Source organism: Ovis aries, chromosome 5, assembly GCF_016772045.2.
Source record: "Ovis aries strain OAR_USU_Benz2616 breed Rambouillet chromosome 5, ARS-UI_Ramb_v3.0, whole genome shotgun sequence".
Taxonomy (NCBI): domain Eukaryota; kingdom Metazoa; phylum Chordata; class Mammalia; order Artiodactyla; family Bovidae; genus Ovis; species Ovis aries.
Window position 1 is genome coordinate 104,222,201 of NC_056058.1, and position 24,635 is coordinate 104,246,835.

At 41.8% G+C, this 24,635-nt stretch overlaps 1 protein-coding gene and 1 long non-coding RNA gene across 3 annotated transcripts in view; one reads left to right on the top strand and one right to left on the bottom strand.

Annotated features, from left to right (window-relative positions):
* Positions 1–24,635, bottom strand: part of EFNA5 (ephrin A5) — a 292,897-nt gene that overhangs the window by 240,433 nt on the left and 27,829 nt on the right. The window lies entirely within an intron of this gene.
* The window catches only part of LOC132659849 (uncharacterized), an 87,511-nt gene that overhangs the window by 42,375 nt on the left and 20,501 nt on the right, over positions 1–24,635 (top strand). Inside the window, exon 2 of the long non-coding RNA XR_009600754.1 lies at positions 1–24,635. This exon is cut by the window's left edge and continues 34,305 nt beyond it; it is cut by the window's right edge and continues 20,501 nt beyond it. This is a non-coding gene — a long non-coding RNA (uncharacterized LOC132659849).

Here is a 24,635-nt window from a genome sequence, read left to right on the forward strand (position 1 = left end):
ATTAGGGGATCAATTTCTACCCCTCCGCCTGTCTTCACGTCCAAGGGCAGTGGACACATCAGTGGTCTCGTGTATGAAACTCCGACCTACTATTACTGCACTTTCAGGAGCCAAATCGAAAGGCTTTTGCATCTCTCCAGCTTTAACCCAGGGAAAACCTACCCTGACTCAGCTGATGTGGCCGCTTCCTACCCTACCTTACCATTACTTTTCAATCCATAAGAAGGTGACCATCTATCTCTCACATTCACACACCCACACACGATCTCCAAGTATAGAGAAAATGGAGCTGGAACAGCTTAAGGTTCCATTCAAGACACATTCGTCTACTAGGAACCAGATGCCGACCGCTGCACCAGAAACTGGGACAGAGGCTAAAATCACTAACATAGCTGTTTGTTCTAGGAAGTTTACCTCCTAATCCGAGAAGAAGGCTGAGTCGCCTCCAGCAACATCACCGCCACACTACACTCACAACCTCCCCAGCTACCGTCTGCAACTCCAGACTTTACAGGGCTGCCCTGGTGGCTCCGCTGGTGAAGAATCCACCTGCGATGCAGGAGACCCGCCCCAATTCCTGGGTTGGGAAGATCTGCTGGCGAAGGGATAGACTGCTCACTCCAGGGTTCTCGGGCTTCCCTGGTGGCTCAGATGGCCAAGAATCCACGTGCAATGCATGAAACCCGGGTTCCATCCCTGGGCTGGAAGACGCCCTGGGGAAGGGACAGGCTACCCACCCCAGCATTCTGGCCTGGAGAATCCCATGGACCGTCCATGGGGTCGCAAAGAGTCAGACATGACTGAGTGACTTTCACTTTCACTTTTAGATCTTACAATAACTGTAGGCAAAAGAAATAAACAGAAAGAAACAAAAAGTCTCATACTGAAAGGTTAAGTTTGTCCCAAAGAGTCTGCATTTGTTCGTAACATGCTAGTAAAGTAATGCTCAAAATTCTCCAAGCCAGGCTTCAGCAATACGTGAACCGTGAACTCCCTGAGGTTCAAGCTGGTTTTAGAAAAGGCAGAGGAACCAGAGATCAAATTGCCAACATCCACTGTATCATGGAAACAGCAAGAGAGTTCCAGAAAAACATCTATTTCTGCTTTATTGACTATGCCAAAGGCTTTGACTGTGTGGATCACAATAAACTGTGGAAAATTCTGAAAGAGATGGGAATACCAGACCACCTAACCTGCCTCTTGAGAAATCTGTATGCAGGTCAGGAAGCAAGTTAGAACTGGACATGGAACAACAGACTGGTTCCAAATAGGAAAAGGAGTACATCAAGGCTGTATATCGTCACCCTGCTTATTTAACTTATATGCAGAGTACATCATGAGAAACGTTGGGCTGGAAGAAACACAAGCTGGAATCAAGATTGCTGGGAGAAATATCAATAACCTCAGATATGCAGATGACACCACCATTATGACAGAAAGTGAAGAGGACCTAAAAAGCATTTTGATGAAAGTGAAAGAGGAGAGTGAAAAAGTTGGCTTAAAGCTCAACATTCAGAAAACGAAGATCATGGCATCCGGTCCCATCACTTCATGGGAAATAGATGGGGAAACAGTGGAAACAGTGGCAGACTTTATATTTTTGGGCTCCAAAATCACTGCAGATGGTGACTGCAGCCATGAAATTAAAAGACGCTTACTCCTTGGAAGAAAAGTTATGACCAACCTAGATAGTATATTCAAAAGCAGAGACATTACTTTGCCGACTAAGGTCCGTCTAGTCAAGGCTATGGTTTTTCCAGTGGTCATGTATGGATGTGAGAGTTGGACTGTGAAGAAGGCTGAGCGCCGAAGAATTGATGCTTTTGAACTGTGGTGCTGGAGAAGACTCTTAAGAATCCCTTGGACTGCAAGGAGATCCAACCAGTCCATTCTGAAGGAGATAACCCTGGGATTTCTTTGGAAGGAATGATGCTAAAGCTGAAGCTCCAGTTCTTTGGCCACCTCATGCGAAGAGTTGACTCATTGGAAAAGATTGTGATGCTGGGAGGGATTGGGGGCAGGAGGAGAAGGGGACGACCAAGGATGAGATAGCTGGATGGCATCACAGACTCGATGGACGTGAGTCTGGGTGAACTCCGGGAGATGGTGATGGACAGGGAGGCCTGGCGTGCTGCGGTTCATGGGGTCGCAGAGAGTCGGACATGACTGAACGACTGAACTAAACTGAACTGAAAGAAGAACTGAAAGCCACTGGTGGCTTGGTCAGTAAAGAATCTGCCTGCAATACAGGAGAGAGACGCACCTTTGGTCCCTGGGTCGGGAAGGTCCCCTGGAGGAGGAAACAGCAACCCACTCCAGAGCCTGGCGGGCTACAGCACCACCATGAAAGTAAGCACCATTCCCCTTCCCTACCTTCTGCAGCAGAGCAGTAAGACTTTAAGGCAGGGATGAGCACTGCAGAGAAAGTCAAACAGAAGTGAGACAAGGCACAGCTTAAGTTTTCTTTTTCCGAAAAGAAAGATACCCACTTAAAATAAGAGACTATGTTAAATACTTAAATTAAGACGCATGCATTTCAGGATGCAAAGGAGCTAGGGAGCACACCATGTACAATCCTCCATTCACTCACCACACAGAGATTTACTAAGCTCTGGTCATGGCCAAGACCACTCTGGGCACAGTGTTCTCACGTGAATAATATACATACAATTCAAAGATTTCCTAAATTAGTCCTTCCAACAATGCTCCTCTGCCTCTTTCGAAGAGGCAAGGCCACAGACGAAAAATGTGAAGCTTTCGGTGCTAATTCGTTGATAAAATCTTGATGCATTTCAGTTACTCTCCGTTGGTACGGAAGTGTGTGAGCATGAAATTCATTTTCAACAAAATTCATTGTATGAACTTGTGACATCCTCATGCAGTTTTTCCCACCCCCTCCATGTCCAAACACTAATTGACAGCGCTTGAAAACAGGGATTCAGCTTCCGCGTGTCACATGATTCCTAGGCACAGCAGCCATATTCCTCAGGCCAGCCGGCTGACAAAGCGCAAGATAAGAAGTACCTCTCAGCTTTGCATCAACTGAAATGTGTCAGAAAATACATTTGGCGTGATCTTCAGAAATGTCAGTTTGGGCGATGACAGGATAGTCAGAGTTTTCCTGACAGTTTCAGCACACCAAAGTTTCAGAGTCCACGTTAGGAGGAGGAAGGAAAAAAAAACAACACTTTGGTCTGCTATTTCGGAGAAAACAACTACAGACAACAGGAGGAAATGCCTGACAGGCCACTTCAGTCTCTGACAAAGATGTTATAAAATGCCTGACTGCCTAATTAATGAAACATACAACTTATGGCCACTAAGATGAAAGTGATTAAGGCATCTTTCAGCATTTCTGCTTATGAAAACCATCCTAGCCAGTCCTCAAGAGAAATGCCCAGCCTCATTTCTCTTCACGGTCCCACCAAGTCTCGCACCAACTGGGTGCATGTATGACGGTGTGTCAGATGAGTTAATGAGTCGAGGGCATCAAGCAAAAATGTTGAGAAACCAAGACTTGGCTGAATATATTACATGACATGCCTCTGCTGGAACTTGCATATCATCTTACCTTGCCATGCCTTTGCCTTGGCAAATAAAAAATAAATTAATGGGCAAGTTGGCAAATACTAATCTACATCAGGCTCCTTTCTGATTTCTCCATGAGCTGGAATTTCCTCCATTTTCATCACCACCATCTACACCCCAGATGCACACACGCAATCATACTCTACAAAAAGAAGAAACAGCTTAATCAGTTCTCCAAAAGGCACCACCCAGAGCCAAGACCCATTTTTCCACCTCTGGCTACAGAATTCTGACTTCTCCAATTTCCCATTTGTAAATAGATCTCCAAAAGAAATCAGCCCGAGGGCACTAAATGGTGTAGATGTCTGCAGGAGCACGGCACTCTGACAATCGCAAACCCCACTGAGCATCTCCGGGCTGCCGTATTTAGACACATTCCCTCCATGTAATCTAACAACTCCAGCGCTGTCAACCCTCATCTGATTTTCATTTATAAATGAAGTTGCACAAATCTGCAACAATAAAGAATATTGACACAATCTTTCTTAACACTTGGCATCTCTCATTTTCTAAAAAACAAAAACAAGATCCCCATATTCGGGCAGCTTCTAAATGTGCTGGCCACGTTTCATTTACTCTCACCACCAATTCAGCAACAATCTGTCAATATTTGTACCGTAAACTACCAAACACTCGGAGTTACTTATTTTAAACTGATTTATATGTGAAATGCATGAATGTTAAAAGTTAAAAATCATTGCTTTATTGCCTAAATCTATATATACTATCTTCCAAATTAGATGGGTTAGTCAATTAAAGGAAATATTTAAAAAATACATAGTCTGACTTAATATGGGTCCTGTATTTTCAGCATGGCTTTGTGATATTTTTCCTTGTCTAAGGAGCATAGTCAATGTATTTTTTTCACTATATTGGGAAAATGTAAAATACTGTACTTTAAGATACTGCCACAAAAGGCTTTTATGTCGTCATATTCCAAAAATTAGTCATTTCAGGATATGTATTCTTCAGTAACTATGTGCCCACTACATACTTAATGGAAGGAAACAGAGCTCAGGAGGAAAATTCCCGCTATTAACATATACAAGCCAAAAAAAAAAAAAAAGGAAGAAGGGCGGGAAGGAGGAAAGAGAAAGGCAAATAATTACAACGTAAACTAATCAGTACACTAATAGTTTTGTGTGCCAAACTCTGGGTACACAGAAGCAAGAATGATTAACGTGGCCCGAGAACTGAAGAGTGAACACGAACAGCGAGGCAGAAAAGAGAGGCGAGATCGTCTCAGGGTCGGATCACCAAGTCTGTGCCCAGGAGCAAGAAAGCGCGGAGCTTGAAAGTGTGAACGTGAAAGGCGCTCAGGCGTGTCCGACTCTCTGCGACCCCATGGTCCATCCAGTCCATGGGATTCTCCAGGACAGAATGCTGGAGTGGGGAGCCTTTCCCTTCTCCAGGGGATCTTCCCAACCCAGGGATCAAGTACAGGTCTCCCGCTTTGCAGGCGGAGTCTTCACCAGCTGAGCCACAAGGGAACTTGAAGGGAAGATAACTCAGTAGGACTAGAAAACAGTACGCGGTGGGAGGGCGCGGTAGAGATTAATATGCGAAAGCGGGCGGCAATACGGAGCCCTCCTCTGGGAAATGTGGGCCAATCAAAGCTTTTTAAGCAAAAGAAAGGTGTGGTCCTCCATGCTCACAGCAGTATTAACAACAGCCAAGATAAGGAAACTGTCTATGTGTCTATCTACGGAGGAATGAAAAAGGAAAACGTGAAATGGTCATGTATATATGTGTATCTACTTGTCTGTCTGTCTATCTCTCTACAATGGGATATTACTCAGTCACAAAAAAGAAGGAAATCTTTCCATTTGCAACAACATGGTTGGACCTTGACGGCATTAGGCTAAGTGAAATAAATCAGACAGAGGAAGACAAGTACCATGTAATCTCACTTTTATATGGGATCAAGAGAAAAAAAAAAAAGAAAAATGAGCTCAGGAGACTTAGTGTTTGCCACAGGCAAAAGGTAAGTGGTTAGCAAAATGGGGGAAGGCGATCAAAAGGAATGAGCTTCCAATAATAAAATAAGAAAGCCCAGGGGGTGTAACACACAGCACAATGGCCGAAGTCAGCAGTGCCACAAGGAAAACCATTTATAGTTACGTGTGGTGACAAATTTTAACTAGACTCACTTCAGGGACCATTTTGCAATGTATATAGAATCAAATCATTTTACCTGAAACTGATATAACGTTTTATGCCAATGATATCTCAATAAAACACACAGGAAAAACAATAACAAAAAAGAAACCCAGAACAGAAACAAAAAGATATGATCACATTTGTGGCTTTGCAATGTAACCAGACCAGTTAGGCAGATAGGCCTGGCAGAAGATACCTTTAGCCGAAGATGGACTGGGGGCGGAGTAAGGACAGAGCGATATCAAGAAGCTACCAAGAGGGTCCCAGGTCGGGAGACGAGGTTCAGTGCTTCTGCTTCCAGCCTCTGGGCCCCTGACCAGGGTCCATGTCCCCGGAAGCAGGGGTGGCCACTCGTTACCAGGAGGAGACCACTCATCACCCAAGGGATGGGGGCCATGTTCAAGATCAAGAGAAACAATGGTGCCAAGACTTCCTGTTTTAATCTTCTCAGCCAAAAGAATCCGACTACATGTGGCCTGTTTAGGTCAAGTCAGCAGAACTGGATAGCAAATTATACGCTTGAAGCCGAACAGCACGAAGTCTAGGCCAGAGCTTTGGAGTCGGCAGGACCAGACGCCTCCCGGATGCACATCTCTGAGCTGCCTGGCAGTGAGGGACTCGATTTTTCCCTCTGTTTCCTCATCTGGCAAACTGGAGTAATACCTAGTTCATTGGTTTGTTATGAGAATTAAATGAGGACTAAGCTAAAAATTATCATCGTCATTACTAAATGAGGAAGAAGAAAGAGGAGGAGGTCACAGATGCAATTCTGGTAGATTTGGGTTGATATCAATAGAGAAGGAAGAACAAGTTCATGTGAATTTGGTTTTAGATGAGCTGTTTTTAGATTGAAGTGAGTTTCATGCTGGAGACAAGAGGTATTTAGATAGAAGATAATACCCTCCTCAGTAGAAACAGTGTCAGACTTTATTTTGGGGGGCTCCAAAATCACTGCAGATGGTGACTGCAGCCATGAAATTAAAAGATGCTTGCTCCTTGGAAGAGAAGTTATGACCAACCTAGATAGCATATTAAAAAGCACAGACATTACTTTGCCAACAAAGGTCCGTCTAGTCAAGGCTATGGTTTTTCCATTAGTCGTGTATGGATGTGAGAGTTGGAATGTGAAGAAAGCTGAGTACCGAAGAATTGATGCTTTTGAACTGTGGTGTTGAAGACTCTTGAGAGTCCCTTGGACTGCAAGGAGGTCCGACCAGTCCATTCTAAAGGAGATCAGCCCTGGGATTTCTTTGGAAGGAATGATGCTAAAGCTGAAACTCCAGTACTTTGGCCACCTCATGCGAAGAGTTGACTCATTGGAAAAGACTCTGATGCTGGGAGGGATTGGGGGCAGGAGGATGAGATGGCTGGATGGCATCACTGACTCGATGGACATGAGTCTAAGTGAACTCCGGGAGATGGTGATAGACAGGGAGGTCTGGTGTGCTGCGATTCATAGGGTCACAAAGAGTCAGACATGACTGAGCGACTGAACTGAACTGAACTGAATACCCTCCTCCTATACTTGTTATCCTTTGATTTGAGACTCAGTTTCCAAAACTTCTCATCAATCCCTGTATCTCTCAATTTTTAACTGAATGCATGACTTTCTGGAAAAAAAAGAAAAAAAGAAGACACTTCATTTTATAGGCTCCTTGCTAGGTAATTCAGAGATGACAACTGTGACCCAGCAGAAGTGTGCGTACAGGACTTCTTAAGAGGAGGGTAACATGCTCCTCCTCATTCTTCTCTGGCCTGGTGCCTAGGAAGTAAATCTGATGACTGGAGCTTCAGCAACCACTGTGAACCGTGAGGACACAGGCCACATCCTAAGCAATGGCCAGGGTTCTCAACAACTTGGCTGCACCCCTTGCCTGCACAGAATCACTTTGGAAGTTTCGTGGGGTTTTGTTTTCTTTTTCTTTCTTTCTTTCTCTTTTAAATATCATGCCTTGCCCTCGAATTTCTTGATTTTAATTAACTGAGTTGAGACCAACACATCCTATTTGGGTAGGGGTATTAAAAGCTCCCCAGGTGATTAAACATGTGAAGCAAGAGTTAAAAAACCAGTGATTTAACCACATTGTCTCATTACATTACGCAGTATCATAGTCCATCAATACTTCTGTGAAAATGGTATAAGCAGATTAAGAATACAAACTACTGTGTCTAAAATAACTCAGCTACAAGGAGATATTACATAGCACAGGGAAACAGTCATTATTTTATTAAAACTTTGAATGGAGTATAATCTATAAAAATATTAAATCACTATATTGTACACCTGAAACGAATATCATACATCAACTACACATAATTTTTGTTTAATAGCATAACTAATATAAAACAGTAACAGCAGCTACCACTTTTTGAGTAGTCCATTACATCCTCATGTCGTTTCCTTGGAGATCGCTTCACATGCATTTTATAACTTAATCCCCATAACAGCAATCTGAGGTGTATCATTTCATGTTTATTTCCTGGAAACTGAGGCGTATGGAGTTTGAGTCACTGACGTGATTCCCACAGACTAGCACACGAGCCCAGAACCGACTAAGCCCAGGGCTATCCTCCTAATCACCACAAGGTACTGCCTCTTTCCAGATGAGTTTCACCAGCTTCCAGGCTTTCTAGGGGTGCCAGTGAAGGTGGTCATGAGCGCTGAGATGGTGGCCAGGAAGGAGGAAGAACAGGATGGTGGTGATACTCGGGATCCATCACCTCTGAATAACCAAGAGGTAACCTAACTTCTCCAGCCCTGTGATGTATTCAACAATGGACCTAATGGGAAGTCACTTTCCTTTAACCACTCTGTAGATATACTCAACAAAGGTTTACATTTGCTTCCGGGTAAACGCCTCTCTGATCTAGACCCAGAAAGGTACCAACTTCTGATTAAATTCCAAAACATAAACAGAAGCACCAAATCTTCACCTTTTTTCAGCTTCCTAGTTTAGAAGTTTAAATAAGTCGTGTGAAATGCATAGAAAAACCCTTCCCTTTCTCTCCTAATGTTTAATGATAATTTACAGCCAGAGAACATTTGTAAATTTAACAGCCCATCAAAGTGTCTCAGAGCACACCAGTTCAGAGGACTCATTACATGACATTAAACGTAACTTTCCACAAAGGACTGTAGAGCCTGAATGGGTGGGCAGGCTGGTGAACAGCCACCACTACAGTAATTTATCGTTTGTAATTCTGCCTTAATACTTGCAAAAATATTTGTTAAAGGGAGGGGGTGACAGTCACTTATACAAAAAAGTACTTCACTACTTTGCCAATGCCATAAATTTCAAAGGCAGAGAAATCCTTTATGATCCTAAGGATGTGCTAATTCTTTTTCCAGCCACCCCAAAATGACAAGGAAGAACTTTCTGGTGAAGTTTCAGGATATTAAAAATTCACTTCTTTGAACAGGGTGGTTTTGTTTCCAACTTACCTCCTTCCCAAAGTCCAAAGAACATCAGTAAAAGGAAAATTTAAAAGGTAGATTTTATTTTTTTCCAACATGCAAGTGAGAGAGGCCTCTACCTTATCCAAATCACGCCTTTAAAATGTTTTCTTTTGCTCCAGAAATATCTGACGGAAAGGGTCTGAAACAGGCCTTTATCCTGTGTAACTGGATTTTATACTACCACAAACAGCTATGCTAATTTTGTCAAGGCCTTCATCCTAAATAGGCAAAATCAGGACAACGATTATTGCTATCACACGAGGGGATTTTAACTTGGCAGTGACCACAGGCCAAATTATAACCAAAGCCACAGTCCAAGGTTCATATTCCCACCTGCATGAGAAACACCCTTCACATACTTTCCTTACAACAACCCTCCCAGAGACATCAGGCCGAATTCACTGTGAGCATCCCTTCAGCACATACTGTGACTGCGGAGCTAACATTCCAAAGCTTTAACTACCAGCGCCTTGAGTATAACATAACACTTTTGCTGATAGCATAATTTTTACCAAAGTAGGTCACTTATTTAGTTTAAGTTTAGTTTAAAAGACTGCTTTCTTCTCCTCCTTCTAGACCTGTGGTCCCAAAGTCCCAGCACAAGTATCTTTATTTCTTTGCCAAATTCCACATATCACTTCTGCTAACTTTGTTGACTGAAAATACCCTCTCCATAAACTTTAGCAACTTGACGGTGGTGAATTTCGGCAGCAGAAATAGTTTTCCCATACGAAAATAAGGTCATGGGATTCGCTTTACCCCGAAAGAGTAGTCATTTTGAAAATGACCTCACCAAAGTCACAAGTAACCTTAGCTAACTCATTTTCTTCTTATGTGTACAGAACACCATTTATGATAGTCTCAGCAAAAGCAGTGAGGGATTTGCTGCGTACTTTTAAAACTTCCTCTCAGGAGCAACATTATTTTAGGGGGAAAAAAAATACAGCTTTCATGGAGATTATATTTTAACATAAACATTCGTTTGCTAACTACTTAATACAGTCCAGACAAACAACTCAAAAGTAATTTCACTGATTTTTATCAGATTAATTCTAGGGTTTCCATAAACTTTCTGTGCTTCTATCTAAACGCACAAGACTGACCCAAATGCAAACCTCTAAATATTGCTGAGAGATTTATCAATCGAGAGTAGAAAAACTCGCACCAAAACGACTTCTAAACTTAGGCTGCAGCAATTAATTTTTAAAATTCTACTCAGAGCTAATAAATAAGTGAGGACGGTCTCCCTCCCCTCTCCCCCGAATAATCAATTGTTTGACCCAATCTAGTGAATTCAGTTGGCTGTTTTGACTTTAGGCAGCTTGGAAGGCATATGTTCTACCTTGACAGCTGAAGTGTTTTGAAACTCACTTATGTACATTTCTGTATTTGGCAACCATCAGTAAGCCAGCACGATTATTAAATTCACAATTAGCCAAAGTCTTACGACATACAGGTAGGAAGCAGAACCAAGGCGAGTGAAAAATTACCATCAGGCCCCAAGTCTTGGTTCTTTTCCCGTCACTAATGCCAGTTCATATAAACTACATAACATGTGATAATGTGAAGAACTGTGTTCACATCCAAAATTATAATTCTAATTCATTATTAATTGGTGTTAAGTAAGAATTACCAGATTATTCCAAAGCTAATATTCCATAATAGCAAGCAGACCCAGGTTGAGCAGTCATCTAAAATTAGCTTATTCACTGTAAAATAAAGATTGAACGTTAAGGTATAAAATTATTCTAAATCCCCAAACACACCAGAACCAATCGAGAAATTAAATGTGACACTTTCCATAATTCAAACTACAGTGCTTGCTTTTCGTCTTTCTCCTCAGCTACCCCTAAATTAAATTAGCCTTATTGATTATAACTCAGAAATCCCTGTCTTGTTACCATGATTTTCAAATTTTACAGAAATGTACAACTCGGTTGTACACAGTTAAGCTGGCTTTCTTAAATTACAGTATAGAGATGGCGTAAAGGCTCAATGAGTATCTCAATACTATAGTTTACAGACATAGTGAAAGCCAATTTCTTTGCTAGCTTAAAACCACTGGTAAATTCAAGCATCACAAACCTGTTTCCAGTCTACCATGATGGATGACCACTCATTACTGAAGTAAGATCTTATGAATTGATTAGCAATGTGATTTAACTAATAGGCCCTGGCTGTACACAGGTCCTGGAATGAAACAGAAGCCCTAGTCCAATTAAAATGTGTGACTGTGTATAAATGATGGTTAATAGCTTTTGTAAAAGCAGAACCACTAAATTGAAATTCACAAGTCATTATTCGAGAAAAGAGAAGAGTACACAGTATATTTGCTATAAATTTGCTAATGAGACATCTATGGACAACTGGACCACAGGCCCCCATTATGTGCTTAGCCCTGAAAAACATCGCTCTGGTGTTGCAGACATTATCAACAGCCTCAGAGAACACATTTGTGACTCAGATTGTTTTAGCATTACTTTCAATGTCCTGGGATTTGGATTTGGTTTTCATTTCTTTAACTTAAGAGAAAAATACTTCTTAACATTTCCTTGACGATCCCAGAGCCCTGAGCCCTGTTCTTTATTAAGGACAGAAGGATTTGTAACCCCCAGCCTCATCTCCAGACCACTTCCCCAGCAGCCCCAGTCCAAAGCTGCCTTATTTGTAAACAGTGATGAGCCGCCTTTCTTCACGGCTAATATTAGACTTTACGCAGCATCATCAAATCTGCTGTGATGGTTCCTGTTACTTCATTAACCGCTGCTTTTCTCTGGTGAAGGAATGATGGGTGTCCCCTCTCCCTTTTCAGTCTTAATAACACTTAAGTGATTTATTTCCATTTATTTCTGTTTGTTAACTTTGCTAAAATCAACATAAAAATATTACTGGAGAGGGATATTACATTCCCTGGATGAACTGATTTGAGCTCTCATCTCACTTTCTCTCAACAAATGGGGATGAAACACTCATTTTCTCCACACAGATATAATAATAAATGTTATTAGCCATTTTACCACCTGAGGAATTGCCACCAAAGGCGTGTTTAGCATGCAAATGCCTGTACCACAGCTACCCTCCTCCTCACAAGAATGCAAGCCAAGGCTGTACTAAACAGCTCCTGGTCTTACAACACACACCAAAAATAACCGAGCATGCTACTTAAGATAAGAATGCATTAGCATTAAGAGCATTAAGCCATTGTTTCTGAGTCATAAGGCAGTAATTCTCAACTGTAAATAAGTTTATACATATTTAGGTATAATGTTTCATTTATTGAATCATGTATTTTATATCATGATGAATTTCAATTCCAATTACCAAAATGATGTTTACACACGCTGCAAACATTTATTTTTTTTACTAGAGAAGAGTAAGTCCTATTCATTAGCCCTGCTCGCTGTCAATTATAAAATTCATTTATTTTCACCATCAGAGCTATACAATACTTACTTTCAAAATATATATCATCACTCAACGAGAATAAATTAGAGCATCAAGATTAACTAGGCTAGATCCACAGTAATCTATCACTCAAATAATAAAAGTTAATGCTTATTAATTTCTTATGATGTTCCCTACATGGAACCAAGCACTTGATGTATAGTAACTCAGTGTCATCCATAAAATTACACTGTGAGGTAGGTACTGTTATCATCCCTACTTTACAAACAGGAAACAATGATGAACCAAGTAAGTTAGAGAATTTGCCTATGACTATATAGCCACTAAGTGGCAGATAATTAGTTACATAGGTTATGCTCTAAAATCCAAAAGAAGTCAGTATGTCATGACGCCTCTTACGTCATATGAATCGAATGCTGTGTATTATCAGCACCAAGAGGACTCTGATTTTTAAAATAAAGTAGCAGGTATATTAAGTTATTCACATTGTAGCACTTGGCAAGGTCCATGTGAGACAGTCTCAAAAATGCGTATAAAGTGAAACTCAAAGCACAAAGTAGCCAGAGTCAATACTTCGTATAAATCGAGCATCGCCACCTCCTCCTCCACCTTTCCAAAATCACTCATTATGAAAATCCGTTTCTAGGTAAATAGAATATTGAAAGTGCTTCTTTTTGTCTCCTACTTAGACTACAAGCTATTCATGGCTTGGAAAAGCAGCTAATCTATACATTATTGAAAATGCCACACCATACTGTACCCAGAGAACCCTTGATAAATAGTAAACATTACATTGACAATGAGTAATGGCAACTGAAAACGAAATTACAGTGTAACTCAAGGATGAAATATGAAGCTGAAATAAAATGGATGTGAGTCCTATTCAATCTGTCCCTTAGTCTTTTGAGGTCTTTGAAAAGAGAAGTCCTTATTTAGGACAAAGGAAGGTAGTGTTTTTGAGGTCTGGGGAAGATAATGACATCAATGCTGATTAATACTGCAATACTAAAAATGAACTGTGTAGGGAAGTCATGAGAGAGAGTAAGGATGGACCAGTCATTTACACACAGCTACTTTATTTTCTGCATATACAGAAAATAAATATAAAACCACCAGCATATTATCTCAAATGTGGTTTTCAGGTATCATAAATTATTTTCTTAAAGTCTCACATACTTGCCTCTAGTGAAAAGGAAAAAGGGAGGAAAGAAGGAGACATTTTCCTTCTGTACTTCTGAACTGCTTTTGTACTGTTTGAAAAGTACTGTGTGCATGAATAACTATTATTTTAACAAAAATAAAATCTTAAGTGCCAGTCTACACTCAATCAAAAATAGCAAGGTTGAGCAAAATCAACTCAGTTATTTTAAACAATTAATAAATGATTAGTAAACAATTCTGAAGAATTGACACCTAAAACAATAGGACAGGGAGAAAAATAGAAGCCTATATTTAAATATAGAAGCTCTATACTTGTAAATATACAGACATACATGTGTGTATATATATACATACACACGCATATACATATATGGCCACGGTGAACCTAATATAACTGTAAACATTCACAGAGCAAACACAGCTTTCCTGGACACCAAAAAATTACCAGTTTATGTGGAAACACAAGAACGGTTCTTCCTACAGAACACTGATGGATGTGAAATAAGCACTATCCCTTGTTTACTTGAAACCTACTTTTCAATGCAAATGAAGTATAATTTGGAGACGCAGAGACATACATTTTCCTAATGGGGGAGAAGTTTTTGTTTACATTCTCTTAGATTATCTCTAATGTAGCAGAGATATTTTAACCATCACACGAAATATTTCACCCACCATCAATGTAAAAAGATTTAACACACAGCATTAATTTTCCCCTAGGGAAAAATAAAAAAGGAAAACCTAAAGCTGTCAGAAAAGCTTGGAGTTCTAGGGTTTCCCCAAGTAACACTCAGCGTGTGGAGGACTGGCATCTGTTCAGACTTTCTTAGGTGCCACTCCGAGTACGATTCCTTCCCCACCGCGGGATGGTGCCCGCAGCCGCTTGCAGGGAAGGCCCTGCGCTGGGCCCTCCGGGGGGCGGTGGAGCGGACCCGAGGGAGAGCAGGCGGGGTGAGGCAGGCGCAGGCCGCTCCCCAGGCCACCCCCCGCCGATCCTCTCTCCTTTCTTCTCCTTTCTCTCCGTTCCTTTCTCTCTTCCCAAGCATCTGGTCTCGCGCTCACCCTTCTCGCCGGACTCCCACCTTCTCTCCTTGCGTTTCCGCCTCTCCACTCCTCTCATTCCCCAGGTCTCTTTCTCTCTCTCCTCTAACCTAGACCTGCGAGTGGTGGGCTGTGCACCAGAAGTCCTGGTGCCCTCCCAGACTACCCCAAAGCTTAACAACGGGGAACACCACGCCAGCCGGGAGGAGCAAAGACCCAGCAGGGAAGGCGACCAGCAGGCACTGGTCCTCGGCGCCCTCTTCTCTGTACCTGCAATCCCCATCCTGCCAGCTGCCCACTTCTCCCCGTCTGGGCACACCGTCCTCTGCCGGCCTATTCACCCTTTTCCCCTGCATCCTCCCCCGCCTCCTTGGCTCGTCTCTGTATCGGGATAACCCTAGCCGGGTTGTATGAGTTACACTCTCAGAATGAACCAAGATGTATGAGTTACAACTAACCAGATGCTCCGCAACCTTCCTCTTCAAATACACATAAAATCTCACCAAATGTTATTCAGAGACCATCGCTTTCTCCCATCCTTCCCTCTCTGGTCCGCAAGGCTAAAGCAGAAAGCTGGGAGCATGTCTCTCAAACACTCTCTCTCCTTGGGTGAAAATAATACTGCATCTATTCAACTTTTTAATCCGCGGTAAGAGCGCTCCAACATGGCTGTTAACGATATTCTTTGAAAATATCTTCCTAATCTATTCACAGGCCTCAAAATCTTTATTTAAACTAAGTTTAAACATTGCCCTTTCGAAATAATTTGGCCAAGATTACATTCTAGAATTCACGTCGAAGTTCAGCATTTTATGTGGCCTTCATAGGCACTGAATCCGCGCTAAACTCATTATCCTTACAAGCACACTTTTTCTGCACAATGTGGATTTTTTTTTCCATTTCTTACTTTCCAATAACTGCAGACAAAGGTATAACAAGAAGGAGAAATCCTTCCGCAGTCTACACTGAATTTACTTTTCCATCTTCAGTCTGCTTTTTAAAAATTAATTTGTTAAGGTGAATCCCAATCAGGCCAAACTCAAGAGTCCTTTTCTGCAGTGAACTCATTCTCGGAAAAGAACTTATTTTTCGGACAAATTACATGTAAACCAGCCAGCCAGCTCTACTCGAGAGCCAGTCTCAGACGTGCTACCAGGCTGCAAAAATCTGATGCGCACTTTCCACCTCCCCTGTCCCTTTCCACATGGGAGAAAAGCAAGAAGGGACACATTTCCGGGGACCAGCAGCCACGGGAGCCCCGGAACTGGCCGGCCTGCCCAGCTGCCGCAGCGCATTACTTCTGCTTTTCTAACCTTTCCACTGGTGAGCACCATCAATTATGCACTAGAATAACAGGGGCCTGGCGAGGCAGTGCAACAGAAAGGCCGATTATGACAATGAATAATTCAAACACCTACGCGCTGTGTTCCTTTTACCACTGATAGGAGGCCAGGGGACGGGGATCCACGTTGCAGACTGCACCACAAGGACTGGTTTGGGGCAGACGCGCCGCACGCTGGCCGGGGAGCCCGCCTGCTGGAAGCGAAGGCTGGACAGAAATGAACTGCTCGCAGAAGTAAAGCACGCTTGCAGAGACTGATGAAAGAATGGCAGAGGCCACACAAGTGCTAACATCTGAGGGATACCGTTGGCCCTAGATGCAGGCAAGGACGTGCAGGGAACAACATTTCAGAGGCTGTTAGCATCTTATACCTTCCAGAGAAAGCTCACCCACTACATATACAAAGGTCTTCAGAGAAGACACCCTGTTTCCATGTAACCTTGCCCAAACTTCACTGAAAAGAAATTCAACCTTGGCGCCTCTCTGAGAGGCTTATACCTTCACTCGATGATAAAGTACAAGCTGGGAGCCACCAACCTACAGACTGCTGGTCTACCTCTCTTTTAAAGTCCCTCCTCTGTCAACTGAAATTCAGAAATTCTTTATTAGTATGCTATGTTTTAAATTGTTATTTGAAAATTCACAGTGGGAAAGAACTTTATGTCCAAAACCTGCAAGAAAAACACAAGTGCCCTCCTTCCAATGCCCTGGGAAGTTCAAAACTCAGCAACACTGACAGAGTCTGAATATCAAGAGGATACGACTCCTCACCCACACAGGCAAACTAAATTTTAAACTGAGTCTTTAAAGGTGTAAAGCCAAACTAAAAAAGAAGATTTCCAACTGAAAAAGTTCCGATAACCGCCTCGAGCCTATTCATCTCCATCATGGAGATAACTCCTAAAATATAGTGCCACATTTCTAATGCTCAGAAGAGGAAAAATAATCCCAGGGTTCTACACCAGATTCGGAACAGGAAAGAATAAAGCTAGGTACCAGTAGGGATGTTTATAAATCAAACGCTGACCTTAAAATATAGGAAATTCAGGAGAAGAGCAGTCAGCTTTTGTCAAATGATACATGACTTCATTTCTGGAATGAGTCTCCCATTATCTAGAGCTATTCCAAAATTAATCCTTAGTCTACATGAGAGCTAATATTACATTTCTAAATGCAAATTGACGAAAACTCTTGGGGAAAAAACCATTTTGAACTGTGGTTTCCAGAAGGCTTCAGGTTTAGTCATGTCAAATTAAAGGGGGGAGCAGAGCTTCTTAAAATAACATTCTTCTTAAATCACATCCATATGATTTAGCAAATTGATATGGCCAAAGTCAATAAATCATGATGCGCAGTTCTCATTTTACTGTATGACTGTTTTTATTTTTTTGCTTTAAGCCAACTCCTTATCATTTTTAGCCCAAAGCTGGGTGGATGTTCTTGTCGAGGCAAAACAAGTTCTTTCTTATGTAATGGCTGTCAACCCACCACCAGGGAAAGAAATGTCCCCACGAGTTCTTCAGGGCACAGAGCCAGCCACCTCTGTGGCTGCACCAACAGGCGTCCCATGGACAGCCTTTCAGTCGGCAGTATTTGAATTTGCAGCTTTTCCACCACTTTTCAGCGTGTGAGTGCTCCTTTTTTTCTTAACCCCAGGGATTTCATTTTGTGCTGACCCATACTCAAGAGGCAATCTCCACGAAGCTATCCTTTTAAGGCGAGCATTGTGTGCACTCCTTAATGATGGGTGTTTAAGAGAAATGGTAATTATGATAGATTTTGAGCCTTGGGTAACAGACAGCCTCACAGTCAGAGGGTTCACTACATTTAAGACCAAACTTCTCATTAAGAAATGGAGCTATATCCATTCAGATCCTTGCAGACACACCAACAGCGAAGTCCGGGTTAGTGAAAGCGCTCATCCTTATGATGGACGATTTCCTGAGAGAGCCAACATTCCACAAGGCTGGGAGAGCCTGCCTGGACTATGAACACACGGAACGTCTTGGGAACAATTAAACTAAGGGACCCTGGTTAAAAATATCGATAAAGACATCAGTGCTTTAAACACCATTCTCTTCTTTCTTAGTCTTATGACTTTAAAACTTTTTTGTTTGTTTAAAAATGTCATTTAAGCTACCAGATTAGACACGCTGCATGCTGCAACTCTGATTGTGAAATCATAGTTTCAAACAAAAGCAGTTTACATGCTAGTAATGAAACATGAAAACATAGTGTATCTGTGTGTTTATGTGAATATGTATGTTTTATATATATTTGACTCATATGCATCTCTCAAGACACATTCCAGTCAAACGTTACTGTTAAATGAGAAAAAAGAAAGAAAACAAATCATTGAACCAAAACGCCATGACCTCAATGCTTTCCTCACCCGTGTGTGTACAAGTTTTCCAGCCCAGCTTGCCTGAAAAGATGGCAAACACAATTTAATATTTCATGGAGCCAAAGCACAAAGCATGTTCAAATTCAACACAAGGAAATGCTTTATCTCAACCTCTATAGATTAACAGCTCAAAAACTGAGAAACTTCGGGAAGCCACGGTAGGTTCCAGCCAAGTGACATGGAAGTTTCTTCAGGGCACTCTCCAACCATGAATGAAGTGGAAAATATGAAATACAGGGTTTATCAGTTTAAGATACTTATTTCCAGAAGAGTTGCTATATCAAATCATGTGATTTGTTAGAGCTAAAATAATTTGGAATGTCATGTCCAATTTTTTCTCAAGAAGATAAGATTATGTTCTCAAATATGGGTGGCATTAGCCGTGTATCTTGCCTCGCAACACTTCTATTGGAAAGTTTAAAAGCGAAACTCAGTGAGGACTGTCTAAAAGGGAAAGAGTGAAACATGGGCAAACACAGTCCCGTCACAGCCAGCTGTGAAGGTTGCAAGGTTCTGACAGAGGAGTGGATGAGATGATACTGATGGGGCAATAATCTGCAAGCCATCAGAAACGAGCGTGAAAAGCATTTAGCATTTTATAAATATTTGAGAACCAAGCAAGCATTTCTGGCTTAAATCAACTATATTTTAAACTTTCTGGTTTTATAAGAACATCCTACTATAAATCTTTCCAAAATTTGCCTGCTGTTTGTTTATTTTATTTTACTTAGGCCAGTAATGACCACTACAAATATCCAAATGCTGAACTAAGCAAAGATTCTATCTCTAAATTTTAATGTGAAAGACTTAAATTTCTTCTACAAAGCCAACAAGAGTAAATAAGCTTAGGACTGGTCACTTTCTTTTTTTTAAACCATCACTGAAAAATAAAATCATCCCAGAATCTTAAGGGGAATCAACAGTCTGGAAAAAAAACAAAGCTATTGCCATATCCTCTCCAGTTCTTAATTCACTGCCCCCAAAAGATTTTTGGTTAAAATAAGTCCTTTCAATCTATAATATTTAGAATGACAAGAGAAGTCCTGTGACTCCATCCTGCTTCCAGCATCTGTCAAGAAAATCACAAACCTGACTCTCAATTCATGGCAGAATGCTAACAGGAGATGAATAATGCTTCAGAGGGAGAAAGCGTATTATTAGGAAGGTTCAAGACCAAATACTCACAGAGAGTTGCAAAGTCTCCCCCTCACCATTTTTTTTTTTTGCTTTCAAGTATGAGTTATTGAATTTAAAATACAAAGCACAAGTTATTTTTAACAAAAACCCTCAAAATAGGAGGAAAATGTAATGCTGTATATATATACACATATATATGTATATATATGTGTATATACATATATATACAGCATTACATTTTATATGTGTGTATATATATATATACAAAACAATGTAAAATCTTCTAAAAAGAAAAATAACTAAGCTAATGGCTTACTTTTTAAGATAATTTTTGCATTTCAATTACTTTTTCTTTTTAAATTTTATTTATATTGGAGTATAATTGATTAACAATGTTGTGTTAATTTCAAGTGTACAGCAAAGTTATTCATTTATACGTATATAGGTATCATTCATTTTCAAATTCTTTTCTTATTTAGGTTATTATAGAGTATTGAGCAGAGTACCCTGTGCTACACAGTAGGTACATGTTGGTTATCTATTTTAAATATATCAGATACACATTTTGTATCAGTTATACATTAAATATATTTAATTTTTTAAAATAGCCTTCAAGGATGCCTACTGTCCAGTCTACACAACACACATTATCAAAGATCCTCAAATAAGCTAAGTTGTAGACGCCTACAGAAGCATACAGTCGGCACTGCAGGCAGCGGAACTGCAGCCCTCAGTTACGAAGGTGTTCCTTTTAAAGCACTGTATTATTTTGCACATTTAACATTCTCTGACTTTTCTCCATCCTCTGTCCTCACAGGCAGGAAAAACAACATGCATAAATTGAGATTTTTAAAATATGAGGTATAATTCACACTTTCTAGAATATCACTACTCTGAAAATGGCAGGGGACCCACAGGTTAGTGACACAGCTATCTTCATTTAGTAAGCTTAAGAATGCAACATGTCCTTTCATAATAATAGCGGTAGCTGAGGTAGCACAGAGTTCAGAGCAGTGTCTAGAACCAAAGGCCCGGCTTTGTAATCTTGCTACACTGTCAGTAATTGTAACTCACATCACTGTACTTAATCTCTGTCTTAGTTTCCTCATCTGCAAGATGAAGATGGCAAAAAAAAGCTACGTCACAGAATCACTATACCAATTATGTGGCTTAACATATACACACTGCTTGAAAAGAAACGGTGCGCAGTAAGAGGTGTGTAAGCATGTTCTTATCTTAAAGCTGTGGGACAGACTATGACCTCAGCAAGCGCTCAGTGCAGCGTCCGGTGCAGCACAGCGGTAGCCAGGGTGGTATTTTTATTCTAAAGGCACAGGTTAATAAGGGCAAGCTTTATCCATTATTAGTTCCTTTATAAAGAGTGAACAAATAAACAAGCATCTCATCTCGCTTATTATCAAAGAAATATATATTAAAACAACAGCTCTTTCTTGGTAGTTAAATGAACTCCTTTAAAAAAATAGAAAGTACCCAGGTCTGGTAAAAGTGTAATAAAACTATAAAGCAATCTGACAGTATTACCAGCAATTAATACAATGTTAGGGCTTCCCAGGTGGTGCTAATGGCAAAGAGCCTGCCTGCCAGTGCAGGAGACGTTGAGACACAGGTTCGATCCCTGGGTCAGGAAGATTCCCTGGAGGAGCACATGGCACCCCACTCCAGATTTCTTGCCTGGAGAATCTCATGGACAGAAGGGGCGTGGTGGACTACAGTTCACAGGGTCACATAGAGTCAGACATGACTGAAGTGACTTAGCATGCATGATACAATGTTAATACCGTTTGACCCAATAATCCTACTATCTACCCTGGAGAAAACTCCAAATATAAGGAAAGCTTTAAGAAAAACAAAAAGTTACCCATGTGTCATTTGTATTACGGAAAACTATATTGTGAAACACTGTATGTCTAACAATAAGGAATAAAATTTGGTCTTTCTAAATAGCAAGTTTGGGATTCATGCATACTTGCTCCCTCGTGGGCTTGGGTTCCACTGTGGCTTCTCAGAGATTATTTATGTGTCAAAGGCACCAAAAGGCTCAGACGTAACGTCATTTCTTTAATCCAGCTTTTCCCAAACAGACTGGTAACAGAAACTCTGGGGGGATAGGGTAGTTAATAAGGTGGAAAAGTATTAGCTAAGTAAGTAATGGCTAATCATCGTGATGAAAATGTACGCAGTCAATGACAAGGATAATTTTTCTGTATTACACCAGCTGCTTCCAGCAATATGAGAAAATATTTATTATGTAATATTAAGGGGGAAAGGGGCTAGATGCAATCAGTTAATAAACAGCCAAGCACCTGAGAAAAGCTCAAATGGAAATATCCCACCGTGAGCTATATAGAACTGTGGGTAAATGTTTCTCTACTGTTTCTGGACTTCGCTAATGAAAGCAAATCCATGATAAGAAAACCAGTTTGAGTCGGTAGTATCCAGTCCCACCGTAGCTCTTCCTGCCTTGGAAGTACAGTTTGTTTGTTTACCTGGTTGTTACTTTAATAAGGCCTGAGGGGAGACGCCCGACTGAAAGTGACCTGTAAGAAGAACGCAGAGAACAGAGCGATCACTCGGCTCCACCAGAGGAAATCTGGGGAAGCAGCCAGCCTGTCAACTGGAGAGAGGCTAATGAAACATTATCTGCAGGTGAGCGGACTGTCTCGCAGCATTACAACTCTGAGCTACAAATGATTTCCTAACCACAGAGGTAACCACTCTACAGATAGTTTGAAAGACAGATGAGGATGCTGGCACACGCAAGGTCACTCGCAAACCTCCCGGACAACCTTGGTGCTTCTCCTTCGCCAGGAGAGGCTGGTCTGGGGTGGGGGTGGGGGATGGGGGTGGCGGAGTGTCCTGCTGCGCACACTGAGGCCAACCACACCAGTCACTTCTCCTGCCTTTCTGAATTTGAATTTTAGCAGCCTGGTGTATATTCGTATCCACGTCCAAATAAATAAAATGTATGTAGACAGAAGCTAAAGCTCACACACATCATTTGAAAGCTTTGATTTCGTTATGTTGGAGAAAACGAATAAACATCGTCTTCCAATCCCGATAACTGTTAGATTATGATTAGAATGGGTTCGTGAAATTTTTATAGAGGAGCATAGCAGACCATAAACTATAGGGGGATCATTAATGGACAGTTCACTTTTATCTAAGAACTTTCTTCATAAATCACCTCCCTGGGCTTACTGGGACCACAGCTTTATGTGAGGCAGTACATTCTAATCAGGGATTTTTTTTTTTAATTTTCCTTTTATGACCTAATGATGCATTTAACTTTTAATTAAATTTCATTTTAAAGTGTAGAGTATGTATAAAAGCAAAGCAAGGGAGCAGCATCTGTGCATTGCATCTGCACTCACTGCCACAGAAATTACCCTTAATCTAAAGAGGCACAAATGGGTCTTCAAGCCATCAGGAGGCCCGAGTATTTAAACATCAATGACTGTCCACCCAGGCAAAGAACAGCTGTTTCCTAATAGTCCAGCTCCACACTGAGCCCAACCTCCACCCCCAAAGACGAGTGCCCACACCCTCACCTCCCCAGTCCAAAGTGTCAGAGAAGGGCCTATCTAATAGTCTTAAAGTGGGTTCAGTGGACATGAGATGGAGCAAACCTGGCCCAAGCAGATGGCATGTTTGGAGCCAGTTTCTCTCACCACCACTTAATGCTTTCATAAAATCATCACCAACCTTACTTCCTGGGTCCAGAAATCGACCTAATGAGAAAGTCTACCCGCTGTGTTAAAAGGCCAACGAAAGCTCAGCGTGGACTGATTGCCAACACTCTCAAACAGGAAGCTCCCCTCCCTGGGGCTGGGAAAGAACATTCCACAGCTGGCTGGTGACAGCATCACACATCCCTAAGGCACCTGCCTTCACCTTCATGAGCGCCATGACGTCACGACCTCACGGAGAGAGAAAGCAGTAGTGTGCAAAGCCACAGAGGAAACTGCGGATATGGGGGTTGGCTATGGTTTTCCTTAGCACACTGGGACTTTCGAGAAGTTCTTCTGGGGATCACTTTAAACACAGAATTGCACAGGAGAGGGCAAAGGGGCGAGAAATCTCAGAAATTACAGAGGAAAAGTCAGACCTGGGCTCTGTGTGACATCTAGAATGTTCTCTTGCCTCCCAATTTTCCCACCTACAAAGACAAAATCAGACATTACATGAACCCGAAGAACCCACAGGGCACCCCCTCTATAAAGGTTGCCCGAGTCACCTTTGAGAAGGAAATGGCACCCCACTCCAGTACTCTTGCCTGGAGAAGCCCATGGACCGAGGAGCCTGGTGGGCTACAGTCCACGGGTCACAAAGAGGCAGACACGACTGAGCGACTTCAATTTCACTTTGAGTCACCTTAAGAACTAAATTTTAAAAGCCACGGATTGGGATGAGTCACTAGGTGACATAAAAAAGCTTTTAAGTGGGCCTCACAATCGAGCGGCCACAAGACACGTCTCTCCCATCACTGAGGCACTCGGAACCTCCTGCCCTCCAGTAGGCTCAGCCTTTAAATAACATCCCAGCATCCTGCGCCAGGGTCCCCACTATTGGGGGGGGGTGTCTCCCCATGGGGTCCGATAAGCCTGGGACCATGGGACTTGAGTGGTGGCAGTTCTGGCTGGTCAGAGTTAAATCCAGCAATTCAAGGGAGCGTGCAGTCAGGCAGGCTGAGAAAGCATGGGACGCAGCCCCTCGTGACTACAGAGACCCATCCCTCTCTTGACTGCTTCCGAGTCTGCCCTTCCAGGGGACTCCCTGCTACTGGGACTTGCTGGGCCCCATGGACCCCAGGGTCCCACCTGGACCCAGCCATCTGGGCCCTAAAAGGTTCCACAGTCCCCAGCAGGAATGGCGATTGTCTCCAGAAGCGTCTTGACTGTGTTTGAAGCATCAGGGCTTAT